This window comes from Ornithodoros turicata, chromosome 1 (genome assembly GCF_037126465.1).
Source record: "Ornithodoros turicata isolate Travis chromosome 1, ASM3712646v1, whole genome shotgun sequence".
NCBI lineage: Eukaryota > Metazoa > Arthropoda > Arachnida > Ixodida > Argasidae > Ornithodoros > Ornithodoros turicata.
This window is the reverse complement of record NC_088201.1, coordinates 11,962,827-11,971,341: the sequence shown is the minus strand read 5'-3', so window position 1 is coordinate 11,971,341 and position 8,515 is coordinate 11,962,827. Positions and strand designations below refer to the sequence as shown.

The 8,515-nt window shown below is 44.7% G+C and overlaps 2 long non-coding RNA genes across 2 annotated transcripts; one reads left to right on the top strand and one right to left on the bottom strand.

The window, feature by feature from the left end:
- Positions 1-4,638: 4,638 nt before the first annotated feature.
- On the bottom strand, positions 4,639-5,918 carry LOC135397099 (uncharacterized). The gene is made up of 3 exons (XR_010423591.1): positions 5,705-5,918; positions 5,138-5,229; positions 4,639-4,710 (listed from the first exon to the last, which is right to left on the bottom strand). It is a non-coding gene; the product is annotated as an uncharacterized LOC135397099 (long non-coding RNA).
- Positions 5,919-6,150: 232 nt separating this feature from the next.
- On the top strand, positions 6,151-7,404 carry LOC135397094 (uncharacterized). The gene is made up of 3 exons (XR_010423590.1): positions 6,151-6,236; positions 6,545-6,660; positions 7,234-7,404. It is a non-coding gene; the product is annotated as an uncharacterized LOC135397094 (long non-coding RNA).
- Positions 7,405-8,515: the final 1,111 nt, after the last annotated feature.

Here is an 8,515-nt window from a genome sequence, read left to right as displayed (position 1 = left end):
TTTTACTTCATTATTTTACTTTATTATTTTATAACAAGCTACGAGAGCAGCATAGATGTCGTATTTAAGGGTGTGTTATACGGCCAGGCGGACATTCTCGCGAAGACCGTATATGTAACGACTGCATGACTAATTACCTAACATTCACTAATCAACTCTTTAAAAGTTACATAGCAGAGTGTGAGACAATCACTGTTTAGAAGCATCTCCATTTTTAAAAATCATGAAATGAGCATATGCGTTGAAATATCGTTAACCCATTTTTGCTATGCAAACGAGCTGAGACCGAAACCGCGAGCATCAGAAGCGAAGGACGGACTGCGCTCATTTCGCGTCTGAGGACCACGTGCTTTGGAGCGATGGAGGTGATTGGACTAGGCGCTGATCTAAAGGGAAGGTAAGGCAATTAAAGGCGCTGATCTGCGGGCCAGAGTAACCACTTTGCGGCCAATTACTTTTTTATTACCGTTAGGGCGGCCCAGATAAGCAGATGACGATGTATGTCATGCTCTCCGGAGGCGCGCAGTTTTGGTTTCGGCGCAATTGCATAGCAATGTTCGGCGATGGCTATTTCATCGCACGTGCTCGTTTTAGGAATCGTACGGGTAATAGAATGGTTTCAACGAGTACTTTCTCCCATTGTGCTATCTCGCGTTTGCCCGAAAGCCCTTAGTTAAAGTGTTCATTAATGAATCTTAGATAAATAGACATCTATAGTAGTTAAATGCTCTCTTCAAGGGGATGTCCGCCAGACGGTATAACCAGCTTCAAAAACGGTACTTATGCTGTTCTCATAGCTTCTTTATGAAAAATCTGCAAAGAACGGAAGAAAGAAAGAAAAAAGAGAAAAACTCCGTCAACGGAAAGGGAGTTGGTAGATTAAGTGTAGGGCCGACGAGAAGATAACTGACGTCAGGAGGACGGGGAAGCGAATCTACTTGTTGATGACGCGAGTACTCACATGATTGCTTTAAAAACATGCAAATGTGCTCTAAGTACATCGTTTCCGTGTTTCAGCAATATGATGAGTGTGCACGCGACAGCTAGAAGCATGCGGGAGAAGTATGCTCTTATTAGGAGGCATCATGCCCCAGCCTAAGCCACTCAGGGAAGTCTCTAGGTTTCTGGGTGAAATTCATATGTAGGAGCCGAGTTGACGCGAAGTACAGATGTTACTTTGATGATTAAAGGAGCACTAAGATAACCTCCTTTTTTTTTTTTTTTTGCTGCGGCGTGTTCTGCAACGAATAAAATGAGCTCCTGCGAAAGAACGATGAGCGCAGATGACCCACAGGGCGAGCGCGAGGCCCCTGTTCCGCACACCTTTCAAAAATCCTCTCCTCGTGAAAAAAATCTCATCGCGCACCGAGAGGACGCCGTGACGTAATGTGATCCCCCGGCACAGCTCAAACATGTATAAGTGGTGCCTGAGCTGAGAAGAAAAAGAAAAGAAAAAAAAAAACGAAGAACGGCTCGGGGCTCTCTCCCCGTCACGCGAGGATCGTGCCAGCCGTCCGCGGCTGCTTTCTCCGACTGTTTTTGTAAATTGGATTGCGCAGCTAGAATAGACCGCAGAGCGGAAATATTTTGCACGGTGACTCCTGGTGGATAGCTTCACAGATGAGGCAGGGTTTCGAGCCACGTTAAATGTCAGCCCATTGCTCCTTAAGGGTAAATGTGTGTAACGCATAGTATCACACCGGGTGGAAACATTGTGACTGTCGGGAGGAGAAGACGCAAAACACATGGCCAATTCCATTCGCAGAGCTGGGTCAAAATTTTACTCCGGGAGGGCGCAAAAATGGTTCAATTGGCAGCACCCGGTACGATGCGGGTTGTTCCTTTGGGAGACAAAACATTTACTCCAAGGAGCAATACCTTTTCACCCGTCAATTCACATGGAGTAAAAACCAACGGACGGGAGTGAACAGGCAGGCGTGCGCGCTACAAACGAGGGCGATAATGTCGGATACTTTTTCTACGTTTATTTCAGCTTGGTTCATAGTTTGAATATCATAACAGATCTCAAGTTCCATAAACCGGCATTGACGTGCACAAGGAATGTTTCGCTGCTCGGTGCTCGGCATTGGTAAAAAAAAAAAAGAAAAAAAAAAGCATCTTTTCTGTCATTTTGAACGACGCTGAATCCAATAGAAATCGTTTGACAACATGAAAGTGGGACTGGGACGCTAAACCGTAATTTTTTAGGTGTGGCCCTATGTTTATGCACCGCACTGTATATTCGCAATCTGCGCACAAGTTTCGAACCATAGCGTACTCCGCTACTGCGCTGTGCACGAACGACAGCGGTCCTATATCGGCGTTTGTCGGTTTGTCTATAGGCAAGGTTACGGCAAGGCTTCTGCGTTTCAGAGACCTACTTGATCATTGGGAAGGCACATTACTGAAGCATTTGTCCGTCGAAGCTCTTGCACATTTCCTTACAGACGCATGACTTGCCCCTCGTCTTTCGCCGTATCATATGATCATGTTAATGCTGCATCTGCTTTGCATTTCGGTCTATCACTCGAACTGGACAGCCGTGTTTTCATTTTGGTAGCGCCTGGTCAGTGCCACGTAGATAACCGCCACGTGGACATATGGTGGTGGTGGTGGTGGTACCAATGAAAGAGATGGGCAACGTCACGACTAACGCTCTGGGGGAATGTGCGTCCTGGGCCCACTTCTAAGGGAACTGTACAGACATATGTTTGACAGCGTCTGAGGAAGACTCAGGAAAAACCCCAGACAGCACAGCCGGCACCGGAATTCGGTACCAGCTTGTCGTCGGGACGTCGTCGTCTTCAGCCAATCGCCACAGACGACTTCAAACGCAGGCTTTCTCTGGCCACCAGTGGCTGGCCATGTGGCTCGTCTTTATAGGTACGGCCACCAGAAGCACGGTTGTGATTAAAAGGACTTCAAAGTGCAAAAACTTCTCCCGGAATGACAGATGTCGTTACCTTGACACCAACACAAAAGGAACGGGATTCATCCGTTGCGTCGTGTGTGATTTATGAACCGCTTTCCCGCTCTCTCTCTCTCTCTCCTTCTCAATAAGCGGGACAATGCGGAGAGGCCGCGGATTGGTCTTCTTCGGACGATCTCCCCCAATGGTTGGACAAATTGTTTTGAGGATTGACTGATTTGATTGACTACAACGTTACAACGTTTGAGGATACCAATGAGAGTCCGCTCAGCACTGCTGGACTTCTTGAGAAGGAGAGGGAAAGAGAAAGAATAAACTATGAAATTCCCAACAATTCCATAAATTCCAAACATAAATTCCGAACAATACAACAGATGAATTCGGTTCCTTTTGTCTCGGTGTCAAACTAACGGAATCTTTCATTCTCCAAGGAGAAATTTTTGCACTTTAGTTCCCCTTCAATGACTATATAGCGTTAGCGTCACGTTGTTTAAGCAATCAGTCTTTGTATACTCTAGGTGGCACCGACTTGGTACCATTAGCTAGCAACTACTAGCCGTTGAATGCAGAGTATAGCAGTTCCTATTTTTTGCGACCAATATTTCTGCATTAGCTTTTTTAGGTGTATTAGAACTATTGGGACACATTCGCACAAAAAGTACGAGTGCAGCGTGCTATCCTGGTGCGCAAGAGAGAGGGTCAGAAAAGCTCCTGTCCTCGGCTTTACTCTACGATGTCACGCAAACCGTCCAATAGTGAGGCGTGTACTTTCTTTTTTCTTTCTTTCTGTTTGCGGTTGTATTTGGCACCGCCCGTTCCGCGTCTGAAGCAGGACAGTCGACCGGTTGGATTGCTTTGGCGCCGTAGCATACGATTCGCGGCAGCCAATAAAGTGCTCGGCTGATCTGACGTCCCGACACGTCACAATGAGGTAGGAGATATCACCGCCTCTGCTCGCACTCTTGTAAGCTAATTTTCTCAGGAAAGGTGCGCATCCCAAAGGAAGTATTTTGCGTGACAGTTCTTGAAGGTAGATGGGTAGAAATCCAGCGAACCGGTAGAGATGTAGGAAGGGAGTTGCCTCAGGACAGAAGCCGCCGATATTTCGAACAGAGACTGTTCTTCTTCTGGGCACCGTCCTCATCATTGGCATGGTATTTAAAGGGTTAGGTGTGACGTGTTTAAAGGTTCATGCGAATTGTGGGTCAACAGCCCGGAGGGAAGAAGATTGTATCTCATTACGGCCGAAGTCTCATTACGGCCGATGTCTCAATACGGCCGAAAGTCTCAATACGGCCGATAATCCTTTAATCCCCAAGTGTCTCATTACGGCCAAAGTCTCAATACGGCCGAAGGCAGTCTCATTACGGCCGAAGATGTCTCATAACGGCCAAATGTGAAAATGTGTATTGTAACCTGCATTGATATGCAATGTCGCAGCCAGGTATGGATATATATTCAGTAGGGTATAAGGCATGCACTGTGCCCTTATCATATTTATATACACATATTGCGAGACAAACGGTATGTTATCATACCACAGCACAATGCAAGATATTGTGTAATGTGTACTCCCACAAGGTAGTGTTGATGTTGCTGTGAAGCAGGCTACTATGTGGAGTTAGCTACTTGTAGAGAGCTAGATGAATATTGGCTTTGTTGTGACGCTTTTGGAGCCATCCTACAGTCTCTGGCAAAGACGGAACACCTATCTCAGTCGATGTCAGTTTATTTCCATTCGCCTTACAATTGTACAATTCTTGCTTCTGGAATGAGTAAACCTGCAAGAAGCGAAGAGCAACCATGAATAGGCTAGAATATTTAAAAAAAAAACAAAAAAAAACACGCAAGCATTTGTCTCTACATGGCTGGTTTTCATGAGCTGCACATGTGTTGATACGTGTCTGTTATTTCATACAAGGTTAACATAAATCTTCATCTAGACAAAAGAATGACAAGCCTTAAAAATGTGACTTCCAGGTAAACACAGAGCATGACCATGATATGAATATAGGTTCAGTAGTTCATTCCTTTAATGGAAACATGTCAATATCAAATAGTGATACATTACAATTCATGAAATGATGCATGCATAACTTTCCATTTCTGGTTTCTTTTTTATAAAGGTAGTGCACTAATTAACATTCGTGCACTACTACAAAGTTTCTCACTTCACAACAGAACCTTATGATGATCTTAACAGCTCACCTCTTCGGCCAGGACTCCCTGGGCAGCAACATCCTATTAGCCATGTTGTTGTTTTTCTTTTTCGGAATCCTCCGTGCAGCCACATACCATGCCTGGAATGGAAAACCAGCTATAAATAACAATGTATTTGAATGACTTCCTCTTGAAGTATTTATTCTAATCAGATATGCTTTTGTGCCTAGTATGGTGCGCGAAGGCACATAAGTACAACATTTGCAGACGTTCGACGTAAGCAGTTCAAGGAGATCAATTCAAGTACGCCCACTTGCGCTTTTATTTTTGAACAAATACGACGACAAATTTTAACAAATTAAATATGGCTCACAACGATACGAGTAAATGCTGCTGTACGGTGATGCATTGTCGGTATCTTATCGTCTTCGAATAAATTTGTTGTTCCTAAACGCGCAACCAACTAGAAACAACGCAAACCTACGAACAGATACCGAGTTACATCTATTACAGGCACTTCGGCTGTTTTGATTCATTTAAATTACTCGTATGAGAATCCAACTATGTGCGGACAGCACACTACTAATCCAGACAATCTACGAAAGCATTACTCACCAGAATTCCTGCTGGACTTGGTCAACACTGCGCGATATACGTTGGGGCTGTGGCGATTCATTCAACTCGATTTTTACCGAAACAACAGGCGCTGCCCGAAAGACAACGACGGAAAATAGAGAGCCGCTATGAAGTCCGCTAATTTTCACATTACAGCACTACAAATCGATATATGAACACATCGTAAACAGCAACCACTCGCTCACACACAAGAAACGAGGTACCCAACGTTGCTAGACACCATCCGAACTCCGAAGTGAGAGTAGCAAAACAACAAGATATCAAAACACGAAAGGAAGAGTATTTATCCCCCCTCCCTTCTATAGCATGCAAAACGTGATTTGCGCTGAGATGAACATATATGTTCATGACGCGAGTAATTTTCACTTTTCACTGATCCAAAGGAGGTCACGTGGGATTGCTTGGCGTTTGCGAAAATGAAAATAGCGAAACGAAACTTGTGAATCGTGCATTTGCTCTTCATGGTAGCTGCCAGAAAATCGAATCAAGCTTATGGGACACTGGATTTCAGGTATGTTGGCATCTTTTTCATTCCTGCATATCATTTCACATTACATTATACGTGAATACATGGTGTCATGTCATGGGTGTCGTGCCTCACGATGCTGGGGAAGTAGTTGCATGGGGAAGTGTGCATGGTTGTAGACTTTTAATTTTTGATCGCGTAATCGAAATATCGGCACCTTTCGCATTGTGGCTTGCATGTGACCAACCAAGTGCTGTTCCCTTACTAGCGCTTCCTGCAAACGACAAAACGAAACATGTGGGAATGTATATTTTTGATTACTCATATATAACAAGAAAATGTATCGTTTTCAGGTTGCTGCCACTACTCCATGTGCCCTCAATTGCCTTGCGTGTATGAGTACACTAACGACGTCGCCCACCACGGCGGGAGTGTTTTGCGTACACGCGTTTCAGCATGAACCCTGCAGGTAACATCTGATGTTTACCCTTCGGGTATTCTGAATTTACATAGTGTAGCTTAGAGGAATTCCGAATGCCCAGAGTGACACACACTTATAACATTGTGACATCAGTGCAGTGGCATAAGCCCTAATGTAGTGCCCCACGAAAATGAACGAGGGGCAGTGGTTTATCCAGAAACCCGAGCACGAGAGGGGTGTTGGAAAAACTTGTTGGGGGAGGTCATCATTATAGTTACGTCATTACAGCTTAACATATCATTACAAATGTATCTGAAGCTGAAATCACAAGGGCACCCCCTGTAGGGGGTGCACAGGCAAAAAAGTTAGGGGGTCTGGGTAAAGCACTGATGAGGGGGACTCCTCCACCCCATGTCAAGCCTCATAAAACACCTCCTGAAATACTTTCCTGGCTATGCAGCTGCATCATTATTACGTAATTGTCATTGTGTCCATAATTCTTGAATATGTTTTGAATATATGGAAAAAAAAAGTCTGCTTGACAGCATATGTCTCATGGTCATCATCAAACAAAAGCATGTCATTTTGTTCTGTGCCTTATGTACTTTTTTTAAATTTCAGGTGGACGTAAATTGTAGAAGGCAGCTAGTGGGGGAGAAGATCATGGTCATAGGTCATGTGGCTCCTGGAGCTCCCAGTGGACTCCCTTGTGGAGTACTTTTCAGAACACACACACAGTTCGCTCACAGAACCAACGAGTAGGATGTTGCTTGAATACTGAGAGAATGGCGTAACACATACAAATATCGTGTGACACATATGACAATAAAAACATTTTTCACGAGGGATGCATGAAACACTGTCGCATATTGTGTGCATGAACCATTGTGTGTGACACAAGCCGTGGGGGCACACCGCCTCAGACACATTTTGGAAAGCATAAAACACAGTATATACACAGCTAATATGGTGGATGCTTCTTTTTTCTTTTTGGCCGTTATGAGACATCTTCGGCCGTAATGAGACTACCTTCGGCCGTATTGAGACTTTGGCCGTAACGAGACACTTGGGGATTAAAGGATTTTCGGCCGTAATGAGACTTTCGGCCGTAATGAGACTCGGGCCGTAATGAGACTTCGGCCGTAATGAGATGTTACCGGGAAGAAAGGTCCGTACGGGTTTTTACGGCGGGAGTGAATGGCTGCTTTGTTAGAGTGTGGAGGGGATTATGTGAACGTAGTGATCTAGGCTACAGACCGGTTGCAGAAAAATGGAAGGTTCACGAACACGTGGACGAAACGGTCGCAAGCATAGCGAAAGATAAGGAGGTTAGTGGTTACGTGGGGAAAATTCCAGAACGAGCAAATTTTTTTTTTAAATATATATTTGTAATACAAAGTTGTGGCATGCAATAAAGAGAGCAGAAAGCAGTGGCCATGCAGAACATAACAGATGATAATGGAGGTAGATGGGAAAAGCATATTTTATTTGTGAAGTGTTTCTAGGGTGCCTTGTGATTTGTTGATACCGGACGGGTGAAGAGCGTTGAACTTGTATATGAGATAAGACTCCCTATCACGTCTGTCACGTGTGGATCTAAACCCGGTTTCTAGAATATATAGTTTAATGTTGTCAAAATTGTGACCAGGAACGTTAAAGTGTTCGGCGACTGCTTTGGGGAGTTTGTTGGACGTGTCGGTTCTGTGTCCGGTAAGGCGGTTGTTCATTTGTTGGCCGGTTTCACCAATGTATTGCATAGAGCAGTCGCCGCATTCAATGCAGTATATAACGTTGGAGCTTGTGCATGTGAATGCGTGGTTAACGGGGTGGGTGTAATTGCTCGCAGTGCTTTTGATGGAGTTAGCGTGTTGAACGTGCTTGCATGTTTTGCAGCGCGGGAGGT